This window comes from Solenopsis invicta, chromosome 5 (assembly GCF_016802725.1).
Source record: "Solenopsis invicta isolate M01_SB chromosome 5, UNIL_Sinv_3.0, whole genome shotgun sequence".
Lineage (NCBI taxonomy): Eukaryota > Metazoa > Arthropoda > Insecta > Hymenoptera > Formicidae > Solenopsis > Solenopsis invicta.
In genome coordinates, this window is record NC_052668.1 from 26,472,660 (window position 1) to 26,489,655 (window position 16,996).

Sequence of the window (16,996 nt, forward strand, 5' to 3'; positions counted from 1 at the left end):
ATAATAAATACAAGTTATCAGAACAATTAAATAAAGTAAACTTGCTTTTCAGGTTGTCTGGGTGATCGTCACTTATCTAATTTTAATTCTACAATTATATCCAGCACCAATTATCCAATTAAACAGCTAAAACCAACGTTGCCATAAATGACGCGTAAGTAATTGTGGCCTTATTAGGTTCAAATAGTGGCTCATTCCCGATACAATATAACTTACTGATTTACATTGATTTAATTAAAAATTAAAACTTTACGAAGACATCAATCTGCAGAAAGTACTGTATATACGTATAGATGTACGCGTCTAGTGCCTTCAGTCTTCTAAATGTTACACAGCGCTGTTGATTATCCTAATCGCTATTCTGATGCAACACATGTAATATCCTCACAGAAATAATTTCTAATAACAAGAGTAAAAATATTTTTGACGCAATTAATGTAGTTCCAACTTTATGCAGTATAAAAGTAACGCAATATTAAGATGAAGTCTAAAATTCCTTTTCTCTTCTATCAAATTAAAGAATGATTTATTTGATTTGGAATAAGAGTAACATGTATAAATTTTAATGTAGAGGAGAAGAGGGTATTATGGCAACTGTCGACAATATGATCATCTTTATTATCTCCGTTATAAAGTGACGTATTCTAACAATTGTTTATGGAGTTATTCGTTTAGTAGCTCGCAATTTTTTAGTTATAAAAATATGGTAATATATAATAACAGACAATTATTATAAGTTATTTTTGCTTTTGAGCACTCTTAAAGTTTGTCAAGGTACACTTTTAACCTTTAATTACACATACTTTCTCATTATTCTTAAACTTGAGTGTATTATCACACAAAGGTACATACACTCGATTATTTTGCTATTATTTAACTTTTTATTTGGTTGTACACACTTCGAGATATAAAAAATTAAATCAATAACATGGAATTGTGTTAATATGATTTTTTAAGCAAAATTTTTATATTGAAATATTTGGTCGATAAATTGATTGTTATTCTAGAGGGCAATGTATAAAAACATTAGAGACATCATTTTATGCTTGTTGTTTAATGTTAAACAATGATAAATTGATATTTCTATTGAAATTTGTAATGGTCTTTTTAAAGTTTCTGAACGCAAAAATATTTTAAATCAAAAAAATTCTAAATAATGGAAAATTTTAAAAATATTACAATATTTTGTAACAAGATATTGTGTTTCTTTTAAACTAAACCATTTTCTTCAAATTATTATTATGAATAGCTGTATTACAATCATTTTTTTTCTTCCACCGATTATGCAGTGCATTAGATTTTTATAAATCACGTCCTAAATAATAAATATTTCATTACATTGAGTCTATAATCCATCTGTCAAATAACAATCTGACAAATGTAATCGTTCAAATTTTAATTGAAAATATTAATTATAAACAAAGTTATTCAATAAAATAGAAATGAGTGCCATATTATGCCATCTTCTCCTCTATATATCCTTACATTCAGAATAAAAATTTGCTCGATGTTATAACATACGATGGTTAATCGTTACGCAGTTTCGGACACCACCGACACGGGACCGACGCGGACAAGCGTTCTCTCGTAAGAAAGATTCGCACCGCGATTGTTCGTTGTTTATGGTACTTGTGCTTCGATCTGATTTGATCTGGTTTACGTGTTTTGTTGTATTTCCGTAATAAAATTTCTTTTGTAAGCAATGAGAGAGAATTTCTTCTTCACGATTGCGCGAGTACCGTGGGTAAATTCTAGTTCCCGGCAATAGTGAAGACAACAATATGTTATCGAAGAGATGAAATACATGCAATTAAAGCATATTATTTATATAATGTGTATGAAATTAGTTTTTTTATTGATTTCCACAAATGCGTTATAGAATTTGATAACTTTTCTGTTATTCGTTTAACACAATCAAGAAATGTGATGACAGAAAATGTGAAGTCTGATAATTACATATGCAATCATGAAAAATTATTGTGTAATTAGATAAAATCATTTGTAATCAGATGAAATCATATAAAATCAAATGAAATCAGGAAATCAGTAAGACAACATTTTAGATAACATTATATGTTAATATGTCATTAAGAATGTCATATGTTATTGAACTTATATAAGTGTAACATTACATGACTTTATTATCCACATTGCGTTTTTGTGAAGAAGAAGAAAACATAGTTAGTCCACGTTAAGTACACATGTACCCAGTACGATCTGAATGAGACTTTTCCTAAAAATCAACACTGAAAAATATTTGACTAATAGGTAAATATTTGACTAATAGGCTGTATACAGTACTATGTAGTGTTACCTTAGTATATCTGAATTAGTCTCTCTTATTATGTCCTTTTTATTTAACAAAATTCGAATTTTTTCAGCCAGGGATACTTTTGATTTCGTAAATACGTATAAGACAAATATATTTATATTTAAAAAACGTTATATTCAAATAAATGAATTTTAACACTCTACAAAGAGTAATATATAAATATTAACTAATTGTAAAAGAATTACAATTTGTATTCTTTCTATTCTCATGGAATGTTCTATTTTCTATTAATTACATACGTATTGATACTCAAGAAAAACCATGAAAAATTAGTAATTTCTTCAGAAAGAGAATATTTATTTAATTAATGTACATTATATTAATAGATATACGGTGTAAAATAATATAAAAACTTAAATTGTAACAATATAAAAATTTTAATATTTTAATAATATAACAATACAATACAACTGTCAGCTTATGAAAAAATAATTAACTTTTGTAATTTTTTAAATTTTACCACTATCTTCCATTGATTACATCTGCACGTCCTATACTTGATTAACTACTTTATTAATTAAGTATTAAAATGCGATTAAAATCAATAAAGTATTAAAATGCATTTTACTTTAATAAATTAAATGCATTTAATTTGCTAACATCGTGCTAAACTTATAAATGGCACGTAATTTAATGTTGCACAAGTAGAACGTTCTTCGTTCTGCACAAAGCATTAGGAAAAATTCGCGACGTGCGAGCTTCTGAGTGTTTCACTTTTAGACAAGAGTTATTAATTTTTTCTATAAAGTATTCTGTATCACAATGATCTTTAATATGTAATCAGCCATACTTTTGTTTGAAATATAATAAGTGTCGATCAGCAGAATACTAAAAAGCGAAAATGAAGGAAAAAGTCCGTGGACAAGTGAAAGACAATTCGCAGACAATAGAGCGCATTTTACGTCCAATAACGTACATCTCTTGGCTCCTGGGTGTCGGCGTTGCACATCCGCGAAAGTGTCCCAAAACTATAACGATAATCATACGTATAATTTACATGGCTGTGTGTTCCTATGTCATGACATACAACACAGAATATTTCTTTCCTTTTCTATTTTTTCCTAAAGATTCCATGGGTCCATTTCCATACCATCATCTATACTATCTAAATAGGATGACGTGTTGTGTATCAGTATATTATTGTACTTATCACGGAATCAACCAATATAACAAGTGGCCGGAACTGATGGATAGATTCAAAGAACTCGATCAGAAGATTAAGAAAGAAATATCCACGAAGAATTGGTCCATAAAAATTATTGAAGTGCTAGCAATTTTTACAACGTTTATTTTCTGTCCTTTGATGCCGATTATTCAAGCTCTGTATTATTTACTATATTCAGTAGAAACACAAGAATCGCTGTTGAACTACATATTATTAGCACAGTCGTTGATCAACAGCTTCGTCTTCGTCGTTATCGTCTCCGTATTATATTGCAGATTTCAAACAATAAATAAATTGATCGGCCAGTTGGAGAAGTTATCTGATGTGCAATGGATCGCGTTCAAGGTTAAACGCATCAGAAAAATACATGCTGGTAAGTTTTCGAGAATACTACTTTTATACAATTTGATAATATATATTTATATAGCTCAAAATATACTTTAATATGATCTTTGAAAAAATTACAATGATATTATAGTCGAATTGTAAATTCTGTGCAGATATTTGTGATCTCGCCAGCATGGTAAACGACATTCACGGTCTTCATCTTCTCTTCTGCTCCGGCCATTGCTTCATCAAGACTATAACCTCAATATTCTATCTTTTTAATTTAATGAAGGGTAACCACTGCTTAACGATACTTCATTTTTTATGCATTGTATATTTCATGCAATTCTGCCTGATTTGTTGGATTTGCACACTCACATGTCAAGAATCCAGCAAGACCGGCAGAATCATGCACAAAGTTATATTGAATTGCCAGCCTATGAATCTTGATAATTATGAGGCGAGTAATCAATCGAGTCTAGAAATGCTATCTGCACTAGAAAATTGGAACAGCGAGCAGAATTCTTATTGTAGCAGCAGTTACAATTCATATGTCGTGGAAAATTTTTTGCCCAGAAGTCTGGACCGAGAATGTGTCACGAAAGAAGTCAATGATTTTTCGACTCATCTGCAGCAGAATCAATTAGTATTTACGGCCTACAATTTCTTTGAAATAAACAATACTTCGTTCAGTTGTGTGAGTATATAATTTACTTACTTCATTACAACTTCTATAGAAGAGAAGCTCCTTTTGAATTGCAATGTAAATAATAGATACAAGTTATTAAAACAATTAAATAAAGTAAATTTATTATTTTTCAGTTTGTCGGGCTGACAGTCACTTATCTCATTATCTTCCAACAATTATACCTGTTCGGATAAAGTTTATTTGTGAACGTTACACATTACATTGTAAGATTTCGCGTACTGACACCAACTTTGTTTGTAAAATCAATGTCCGTCTTGGCTCATGTGAGTTAGTCTTGTTATATTTTGTCGCAAACACTAAATATACAAAAGTAACAAGTTTAATTGAGTATTCTTAATGATCAAGCGTATTCTGCGATTAACTCTAACAATACAGATATCTAATTTACAAAAAATAATAAAAATGTATTTAAAGCGTTTGAAAATGTGTTGAAATTCCAAGTCATGTTTTTATTGTATTATAGTACCAACTGTAAATGTTTCTTCTTTTTCTAAAAATATCTATATATCTATGTTTATATTGTATAACAATATTGTAAAAACAATTAGTAATTGGAAATTAAGCTACTGAAAGCCAGTGCAAGTAAAAGTGCGCAAGTATTAGTATTATACAAATTATTTATTTATTATGAATTATACAAACAAACATTTCAACTCTTTTTGGAGTCATCTTCAGCATTTTATGTAAAAGAAATTATCCAGCCCACATCAGTACATAACGCACTATTCAAATCATCAATGATATGCCAAATCCGTAATGGCATCTTTATTATAGTGTCGACGGAATTGACACTTCTCCATTAGAACTAATGAAGACTTGTTGAAGCTTTGGATAGAGTACTTTTAATGGGAATAATTTCCTGTCTAATCGAGAACTTTTCGCTTCGTAACGACACGTGCACTTTGTTTCAAGTAAGCCTGTTTACTGGAAGTAGCCAATAGAAATTTGCAAAAAATAATGGTGTTTCTGGTCAAATAAAAGAATTTTTATTTACAAGATATCTGATAATTATATACGCAAACGTGTAAAATTATTGTGTAATTAAATGGAAACATTTGTAATCAGATGAAGTTATATTAAATTAAATAAAGTCACGTATCCAGTAAAACAACTATTTAAGGAATTACCTCCTCTGTGTAATCTTATATGTTAATATGTCATTAAAAATGTTATATATTAATAAACTTATGTAAGTGTAACATTGGATCACTTTATTATCCATTTTTCTAACACTTTTTTTGTGAAAAAGAAGAAAGTATAATTCTATATTGAATACACATGTTCTCCGTACGACCTAAATGAACCATTTTTTAAAAATCTTCACCGTAAAATCTTAACGTAAATTAGAAATTGTTCCACATTTTAAATTAATGTTAAAAACGATCCCTATTTTGAATTTGGCTATAAGTTTTTAATTTTGCAATCTGTAAAGAAATTAGAAAAAAATCGCGAAGCTTAGATAGGCCATATACAGTATGTACTGTTACCTTAGTATATTTCTATTATATAGAGTCTTCTATTATGTCCTTTCTATTTAACAAAATTCGAATTTTTTTATTCAAGGATACTTTTGATTTCGTAAATATGTAACAAATTTTTTAATTTAAAAACGTTATATTTGAAGAATAGTACAATATGCAACATGGGACCGAGCTTTGCCGTTTTCGACTGAGGACGATGTTTTCAGTATGACGCGTAGCGTAGTCGAGTGCTGAAAACAGCGTCCGAAGTCGAAAACACGCTCGGCCCCAAGTTGTATTCGATATTTTATAGTATTTTAAGGAAGTACGTTTTTCGCGGCATTCCAGGGAGAACTAGCGTGTGGCATTTTCTTGTCACTGTCTGTCTTATGAGAGAGATCAGTGTACTACCTTGGTTCATGCATTTCGATCCTACACTCAGTGCATGCGTCACAAAATGTGCGGAGTCACTTGACAAAAGTGCGCATGCGGAACCGTACGAGAATCTTGATTTTGCCGATTTTGCCGTCCACGGATGGCAATATCCCAAAGATTGCTTATTTACGATCATGTTACCAACTGTCCCAGAATGTCGTAAAAAACGTGCTTTCTTTGGATAAATTAATTTTAACACTTTTCATACAGTAATATTTAAATATTAACTGTAAATAGATTATAATTTGTATTCTTTTTTTTTATTATTGAATTTATTTTCTGTTAATGTATTACGTTTGTTTTGATACTCAAGAAAAAGCACAAAAAGTTGGTAACTTCTTCAAAAAGAGAATATTTATTTAATTATTGTACATTAAATTAACAGATATACGTTGTAAAATAATATAAATATTTAATTTAAAAATATAAAAATTCCATTATTTTAATAATTTTGTAGTACAACACATCCATCTTCTTATAATAAAATAATTTTATTTTTGTAATTTTTTAAACTTGATCACTATCTTTTATAGTTGATATTTGCACGTTCTAAGCTTGATAAACTATTTTATTAATTAAGTATTAAAATGCAATTAAAATTGATTAAGTATTAAAGTACATTTTACTTTAATAAATTAAATTCATTTAATTTGCTAATGTTGTGTTAAACTTATAAATGACACGCAATATAACGTTGCACAAGTAGAACGCGCTTCGTTGTGCAAGAAGCATCAGGGAAAATTTACGACGTGCGCGCTTCTTAGAGTGTTTTGCTTCCAGACAAGAATTACTATTTTTTCAATAAAATATTCTGTATCACAAGGATCATTAACATGTAATCAGCAGTCATAGTCTTGTTTGCAAAATAATAAGAGTCACTTAGCAATATAATAAAAAGGAAAAATGGAGAAAGTCTATGTGCAAGTGAAAGACAACTCGCTGTCAATAGAACGTATTTTACGTCCAATAACGTACACCTCCTGGCTCCTGGGTGTCGGTGTAGCACATCCGCGAAAGTGTCCCAAAGCTATAACAATAATTATACGTGTAATTTACATGTCTGTGTATTTCTATATTTGGGTATACGACCTAGCAATTTTCAGTTTTGTCGACAAACGTAGCAATTTAAGGAATGAGTTCAAAATTGTTTTTTACATGAGTGGTCTAATGTTTCTGCTGGAATACACATCAATTTTTTATAATATTTATCATGGAATCAGGCAGTACAACAAGTGGCCCGAACTTATGGATAGATTGAAAGAACTCGATCAGAAGATCAGGAAAGAAATATCCATGAATGACAGATCTATAAAAATTGTCGAAGCGCTAGCAATTTTCATAACGTTTATTTTCAGTTCTTTGTGGTTAATTTTTCACATTCTGTACTTATTAGGTTCAGTAAACATAATTTCAGTGAATTCAGTGAATAATTTACTGTTTTGCTTTATATTAGCTCAATCTTTGATCAACAGCTTCGTCTTCGACATTGTCGTCTATGTGTTATATCGCAGATTTCTAACATTAAATAAATTGATTGAACAGTTGGATCAGTTATCCGATGTGCAATGGATCGCGTTCAAGATTAGACGCATCAGAGAATTGCATGCCGGTGAGTCTTTGCGAATGTTATATAACACAATAATGTAAATCTGTATGGCTCAAAATATAATTTAATAATACCTACAAAAAAATTGCGATGATATTATAGTCAAATTGTAAATTCTGTTGCGTAGATATTTGTGACCTCGCCAGCATAGTAAACGACATTCACGGTCTTCATCTCCTCATCTGCGCCGGGAATTGCTTCAGCAAAGCTGTAATTTCATTATTTGTTCTTTTGTTTAACATTCGCTATGCTGAGTGGTTATATAAGATACAAAATTACTTAGTTTTTGCAAATTCAATGCAATTCTATCTGATTTGTTGGATTTGCACACTCGCGTGTGAAGAATCCAATAGGACCGGAAGAATCATACACAAAATTACATTGAATTGTAATCCTGCGATAATCACGAGGCGAGTAATCAATCGATTTTAGAAATGCAATCTGCATTGAAAGATCCGAATAGCAAACAACATTCTTATTGTAGCAGCAGTCACAATCCGTATGTCGTGGAAAATTTTTTGCGCAGAAATCTGGACCTAGAGTGTGTCACAAAGGAGATCAATAATTTTTCGATTCAACTGCAGCATAATCGTGTTGCATTTACAGCGTGCAATTTCTTCGAAGTAAACAATTCTTCGTACGGTTGGGTGAGTATATAATTTAATTATTTCATTACAGTTTCTGTAAATGAGAAGCTCCATTCAAATTATAAATAACACGAGTTATCAGAACAATTAAATAAAGTAAACTTGTTTTTCAGTTTGTCGGGGTGGTCGTCACTTATGTACTTATTTTTCTACAAATGACTTTTAAATTATAGTGTATTTGAAGCATTTGAAAATGTGTTGATATCCAATTATCATATAGATAGCATTATTACATGATGCGCAACTAATTAGGTTCGCGTAGCGTCTCGTTTCCGATACAATATATCTTACTGATTTACATTGATTTAATTAGCAATTAGAACTTTAAGAAAACATCAATCCGTGGAAAGTACTGTACAGACATACGCGTCTCGTGCTTTCAATCTCGTAGATGTTACACAGTTCTGTCGCTTATTCCAATAGCTATCTTGATCGCAACAGACGTCATCATCGCAGAAATAATGTCTAATAACCAGAGTAAATATATTCTTGACGCACTTAATGTAGTTGCAGCTTTATGCACTATTGGGATATTTGGGAACTTTGGCCGCCTCAATAAGAATATTACACGGCTATGTTCATACTACACACTCATATTTGAGAGTATGAAATAGACATGGAATATTCTTATTGAGGCGGCCTTAGTTAAAATTCCAATAAAAATAACGCAATATTACCAGGAAGTATATAATTCCTTTTCTCCCATATCGAATTAAATAAGATTAATTTAACGTCTTAAGATTAGAGGTATTTATATAAATTTTATTGTATATATTCCAACATGTAGAATAAAAATTTGCTCGATATAACTTATAACGTACAATGCTTAATCGCAGTTTGGGACACCATCGATATGGAAAAAGCGTTCGTAAGAATGATTCTCACGGTGATTCAATGATGAATTAATGATTCGCGGTTGTTTGTTGCTTATAGGACTTGTGCTTTGATCTAGTTTATGCGTTCTGTTGTATCTCTGTATTAATAAAGTGATTTCTGTAAGCAACGACAGATATTTTCTTCATTATGAGTGTGCGAGTACTGTGAGTGAATTCTAATCTCGCAAGCGCAACAATATGTTATCAGAAACTTGAAACATATACATATAATTAAAGCATATTATTTAAATATCAACGGATATGAAATTAGTTTTTTTACTGATTTCTGTAAATGCATTATAGCATCTGATAATTATTTTGTTAGTTGTTTATATAAGAATATAACTAGAAAATGTTAATATGATACAATAATTAAACAAAATATGAAAAAAATTTTATTGCTTAATTTGAAATCATTCTTTCAAATAATTAATGTACCTTACCTCAAAAGTTACAGATTTCGACTCAATCGAAAGTCTTTTCTTGCGAAAAATTAATCGAGTTATTTTTTCCTTCGACTTGTATAAATTTTTTGTTAAACAATAAGTATTGAATCGAACAAAATAAATTATAATTTAAAGGCGCCTACGTTTAACGGGTATACCAGGTAAAAAACTTTCCAATCTAAATGCAATGTATCTGCAATTGACAATATATCATTCAAAGTGGCTTGCTTTGAATGATAAGAAATTTAGAAATGTCAAAGAAATAAGAAAATTGCTTGATGAATTTATTGTAAGAAAAGATCAGGTTATCTGTCAAATCGGAATCTATAATTTGTCTGAAAGATTAAAGAAGATATAGAAAAATAATAGAGATTATTTTCATGAACAATATTGGAATATTTCACCAATAAATAGATGAGAAAGTGGTATTATGGGCACTCTTTTACATTTTATTCAATATCTATGTTAATATTTAAATTTTATATTAAAACTTAACGATTATATTTATTACAACGTTGTTTAACAGATTTTAGATTCAAAAGTTATTAATATTCATATAATATTACCTAGGATGTGATTTATAAAAATGTGACGACACTGCATAATGGGTCGAAGAGGATCAAAAGTGGTAATATAGGCCACCACAAAAATAAATTTAAAATTTAATTCAAAAAAGTATATTTTGATTCAAAAAATATATTTTATTACAAAATTATACTTTTAATTTTTCATGGTTTAAAATTTTTCTACGTTTAAAAACAAAGAGATGTCATTTTAACTTTATTTAATGTCAAACAATAAGATTAAAATGATAAATTTAATAAGATAACAGAGCTAGTATAAATTAAAAAAACATAATATAATATAATAAAAATGATATATAATATAAAAATGTCGAATGAAACGAGCAAACAATTTGGTGTTAAAATAATAAAGTTTCTTTAATCTTTAGCAATGAGTACACAAGAAAAATCTGCGAAGTCGAAACATCGTACACTTATTATTAAAAATTAAAGACACATTATTATTTTAATTGTTTTCTCGTGTTTATATATTGGCCTTTTTATATATCGTTTAATATATTGTATTATTCTTTTCTTAAAATCTCTAATGTTTCTCAACGCAGCCATGTAGAATGACAATTAATTTAATGAAGAATTATTTCGATATGAAAATCTCAATAGTTATAGTATCAGCATGTTTCTATATTACATTAACAATTAAAGTGCTATGCTATTGAATAATTTTGCATAATTCAATATGTACTCGTATAGCCGAATAAAAAGTTGAATAACAAAAGAAGTACTCGTGTACCTATATTTGTATCATAATACGTTCAAGTTTAAAAACTGAGAAAGTATATAATTAAAATTTTGAAATGCTCAAAAGTAAAAAAGTCTTATAGCAATTGTCAGCTATTATCTATTAGCATATTAGCTCTACTACATAACGGCAAGCTAAAAAAATAATTCTATAAGTAATTACTAGCAATTTGTTACCAATAACAACGAAAATAATACAGGTGCTCATAATACCACGATCGATACACAATACCACTTTCTTCTCTACTGAATAAAAAATAATGAATTATTTATCTATAATTTAAAAATTGCCTGTATCTTTTGCCGCAATCTATCTCAATGTAGCGTAAACGTGAAAATAAATGACTGAAGATAGAAAAAAAAAACGATAACATGCGCCGTGCGCTGGGGCAAATTCGCAAACTTGAGTACGAGGATTTATGTCGATGCGCGTGAAAATGCAAAAATGGGTAGAACACGAACACCACCTTGGTCGTTCTCCTCAATTGTGGCGAGTCTCATCTGACGATAACTTACCGCAATAAAGATAAAGTTAAGTTATACGCGAAAAAATTTATCTTGCCGAGAAAAAAGAGAGAGAGAGAGAAAGAGAAAGAGAGGCGGCCACGCACACGACGTAAAAAAAAAATGCAGCACAAAAATTCATGCGGTAACCGCGAGTTATCACCTCCAACAATAACCACATTCACTGTATTATAAATGCTAAACAAAAAAGTGGAGATTCTATACGCGGCGAAGAGCCTGCGTACCTGCAACGACGATTTGCGAGGAATTCACGATCGATGACTCTCAGAGAGAGAAAAAACCAACCCAACGCATTCAACGCATTTTTCTTCTCGCGTTGCGCACGTTAATCCGTCTTTCTCGAGAACTATTAATAAAACGCGTGTTTATCTCCGTTTGCGATTTCTCCCCCGCGTGGGATATAAATGCGCATTAATCAGCGGACACTTACACGCGGCGCTGCATAATTAAGAGCTCCCATACCAGTCCCCGTCTCTTTTTTCGTACGCGTCAACTCAGTCGACCAACACGCAATTCGAGATACTTCACCGCGTACAATCGAAGAACGCTTCTCGCAGACACGCGAACTTGAATCACTACCGCGTGTGCGACATGATATTCATATTTATTCGATTCCTTCCATGAAATCACATGAGCTCGCATTTAGGAGACGCACGAGTCTTCTCGCGTGCGTCTTTCAAACCCCGAGTACATCGGTCTAAAGTTGCACGATGGATTCCGTTGAATTATTAAAGTAAAGTAAAAAAAAATGTGTATTTTCAATTACAATAAGGACAGCTTTGTATAATAAAAACGATATTGTTACGAAAGGGATGAAACTTATTTCAACGAATGCGATTTTACCTTCCGCGCGACGTGGCGATTTTATCTTCGTATTTATACAATTCCCCTCGGCGTGCATCGGGGGTTGAACAAACCTCGGAGTTCCTGCGTAACTCGCGCGCGGCGGCGGCCTCTCGACTTCTATTCTCCCTTTTTAACCGTAGACACTTGCCGACATAATTCCCGCCAATTCCTTTCGTTCCCTGAAGGATAGACCCGCCGCGAGACTTCGCACTTTGCCGGGAGGCTCTCTTCCATTATAATGAAATCTCGTCGTTTCCCCGACGGAGCCGCGTACGACATCCCCGTCCTCGGAGCGGAGCAGCCCCCGGAATTTTTCGATTTTCCACGGCGCAGCGCGCAGAGGGGTTGTGGCACCGAGGGGACGCCGTCGAGTAAATTGAAGCGATCCATTATACGCCGGTGCCGCGGCGAGGAAGGGGGAGCTGGGTGGTTGGGTATCAGCAAAGGGTGGAGGAGGATTGTCCGAGACAGGTTCGGGGACAGCGTCGTGAATGAACGGGGCTAGGCGCCGCAGAAGAATCGCTCGCAATTATCGGCCATGTAAAGCGGCCAGACGCGACGCGTGCTTGTTACTCGGCTATCAGTCGATTAAAGCGTTCGCATTAGTCTTCTCTCCGTCTCTCTCTTTTTTTACGAAATTGACCGATTCGTAAACTTTCTTTCTTCGCAATGCGCAAAAACAGAAAGCGACCGAAAGATAGAATTCGACAAATAGTTTAAGAAAGAACGATTTTGTTGAAGTATCTAACAAATATTTAACTGGATGCAGATTTGAAAATAATTTTATTGGACCGTTAAAATAATTGTGACGGACATTTAAGCACGATGGAATGTTGCAGAAAATTTTTTTCTAACAATTGCAATTTGAGAGTACAACATAATTATTTTGATGGCCTAGTGCATTATTTTCAAATCTGCATCCAACTAAATATTTAGATACTTTAACAAAACCGTTCTTTCCGTGAAGAAATGACGTTGTACAAAAACTGTATCGATTAAAAATTTTAAAAGATTTATCTGATATCTTATAAGAATCTAGGTCGATGCAAGATAATCCCAAATAAGGAACACCTAAATCTTCATCAGATTTGAATATGGGAGACATCTTTATGATTAAAATAATGAGGAAATACTAGAACGTTTTTCCATTATCCCAATACAATTCAAAGGTACAATTTTTTTTATTAGATTTACAGTATACAAGTATCTACTAATGATTATAGTCTTTTATCCTTATATTTTTTAATTATTATATTAGATTTTTTATATTATTCAAAGTCTCTCAATTTGATACTGATTCTGATTTTGAAAGTATACTGTTTATCTTATTACATGTATTATGTTAATATAACATTTCTGGTTAACACGGTTAGCATTTAAAACGTTTAATAGACGAATCTGTAAAGATTTGGTGATTTTCCAGATGAATCTGTAACACTTCTAGTTATAGCAGTATTGCGTCGACATATAAATGCAGAAGAATTCTACTTCACGTAATTAAAAAACCATGTACAATAGGATAAAAGACACAGCATTGCATGATTTTTCATAAACATTTTATTAAATAATTTCTCTCTCTCTCTCCCTCTCTCTCTCTCTTGACTACAAAGCCCTAAAGTCAGACTTCAAAATGAGTGATGTGTTTTGACAATTTTTAATTCTATACGAAGATTAATTCAGGAACTTGATAATTCCTAGAAGTTATATTTGTCAAAGGTATTGAAATATAATGTGTCTCTCTCAGCAATTATGTGATCATTGATTAATCTCTATAGATTGTATATAAATTTAATATTGTTATATTATACTGAGAAAAGAGTATAGTTATAATAATTTAGCTTTGATGAAATTATTTCAATTAAATGTTTGATTAATATAATCAAATATTTAATAATATTTAGTAATTATGTTAATATTAACGAAATATAATAATAGTAACCAATCATTATTAACTAAATGATTATTAAATATATTAAATATTTTGATACATTAAGTGAATATTTCAATGAAACTATTTCACCAAAGCTTAATAACTATTATCTAGGTTTGATTATTATTACTAGACTCTTTTTCAATGTACTATATCAAGAAATTCTGATATATTTAACAAAAAAGAATTAATTGTAACATCTGGCAACTCTTACAAAAATTCTAATTTACTCATTTGCTAACAGGCACATTAGTTAAAATTATCAGAATTTCAAAAGTATCACAACCAAATTTTTTTTCCATTGTACAAGAAAGATTTAATAAATCAATCTAATATAAACCTGATGGGGATATCTAAATGAAGATCTGATCGTTGTTCTGTTTTACATGCCTGATCAGATTCTGATAAACTTTAATCTTAATCTGATAAGGAAATACACGCAGAATAAGAAGTCAATGAAGTTAAAATAATAGTCGGGGCAGATAAAATGTGTTCTTAAAATGAAAAGATGTTGTTGCTACTGAAGCTCATTTATTTATTTATAAAATAAAACCAGGTCATTAACAGTTTTTTATTAAAACTGTTTTTCATAATTGATTCTCAATTGTTGAGAGAGAATAAGAGACCTATTTTATCTAGGAATAAACTTTTTCACACAAACATTTCAAACTAATTTGTTCTTTCTAAGTTAAAAATTATCATATATAACAATCGTGAATTACATTTTATGACAACCACATACACTAAATATAATACTTTACCCATACAACTATAGAAGTATAAATCAAGAGGTATTACATTTTATTAGCTGTTAAAATGTAGCTGCTAAAGGAAAAATATTCGCTGTTGAATCCATTATACTATTTTCTTTTCGTAATAAAAAACTAATAACATTTATAAGAAAACTAAGAATCTTAGCTGAGACATACACGTGCTTTGATGTTAGGGCTTTGAATTTTTTCCTCAGGGAAGTATCGAGTTCCTAAATCAATTTTTAAATAGAAATAAACAAAATTGTATTTTCAAAATACATTTTATTCGCTTTGATCTTGAAGCCCAATTTCGGATACTCGACTTCGAGGAATCCTTTCATAAAATGGAATTTCACAAGAGTGAAAAATCTCATAATGCTCCGCCTTTTATTTTATTCTATGTGATTCTTTACTTACGAGAAATACAGGAATAATTCATCGCATCCATCTCTCGGAGCGGTGCTGCGTAGAATTGCGAATTCAATGCTCGACTTTATTTGCTGCATACAATATTGAGGAATAACTCAATTTTCTCAGTTTCTCATGTTAAAGTACGCTTTTAATTTCATCCAATAAGGTATTTTACCTTTTATAGCCAATTTTTAGCAATGGCATAAAAATTTAAACTGATCGCCAATACTTGTCTCATATTACTAATACTTTTTTTTCGTGTAAGATCAACTTGGCTAGGATCACTGGAAAGAATTTCTAATCGCGGTTAACGCAAAATTAGGAAGTTGGGAATATCCAGAATAGCGACTTTTATCATGTCGCATGTGGTTTTCTTACTGACCCACAAATTGTGTAAGCACCGGCTTCGCTTACGTAGAAATGCGAGCTTTGGATCGATGACTCGTCCACATACATTATTAACCGTGGTAACTCGACAACACAGATATCCATGTCTGCCGTGCATCATCCCCGCGTATATACGCCCCGTGCCATTAAAATTGCAGCGAGCCGTAAGACACGCACTTCGCGAAAGAGTGCTATTAAACTTGCAGGTAAGCGATGTCGTATCAAGCTAATTATTCCAATTTGCGCGACCCTCCATCAAGTTCACGTCGCGACGACAAAATCACATTAAGGGCTTCGAGTCGCGCGTGTGTCGTTAAATTCGATTGAATCCACGACGAAAACGAGATTTTCGTATCTCAAAGAGACGGGCTGTTAAACGATTTTGGACGTCCGCGTTCTCGCGTGAAACACAAAGGGTAGTAGGTACATTAGACAGGGACAGTTTTGATACAAATACGGAAATTATTGTACCCATTAAAAATTAATATATACATACCTGCGTAAAGTAATTTCTCTCGGCGATTCCTCAGGTTCGTACGACCGCGGTTTAATTTATTTTTTTCACGAATGCCTCGCAATTCGTTACGCAAATGTTACCACAGCACAACAAAATTTCATAAGCGCGCGATTTAAGTTGCAAGTTGGACTAATAAAAAAGAAATTCCGACGTGACGAGTTTCAGCCGCGAAACGACGAGGAAATAAAGAACTACGATGAGACAACTCGTTGCGACCTATACAAGCCTCATATTTTTTCGATGAAATCACGCGGTCAATTCGGAAGACCGATAGGCGGATAGACAGAGGTATTATCTCCTTTCT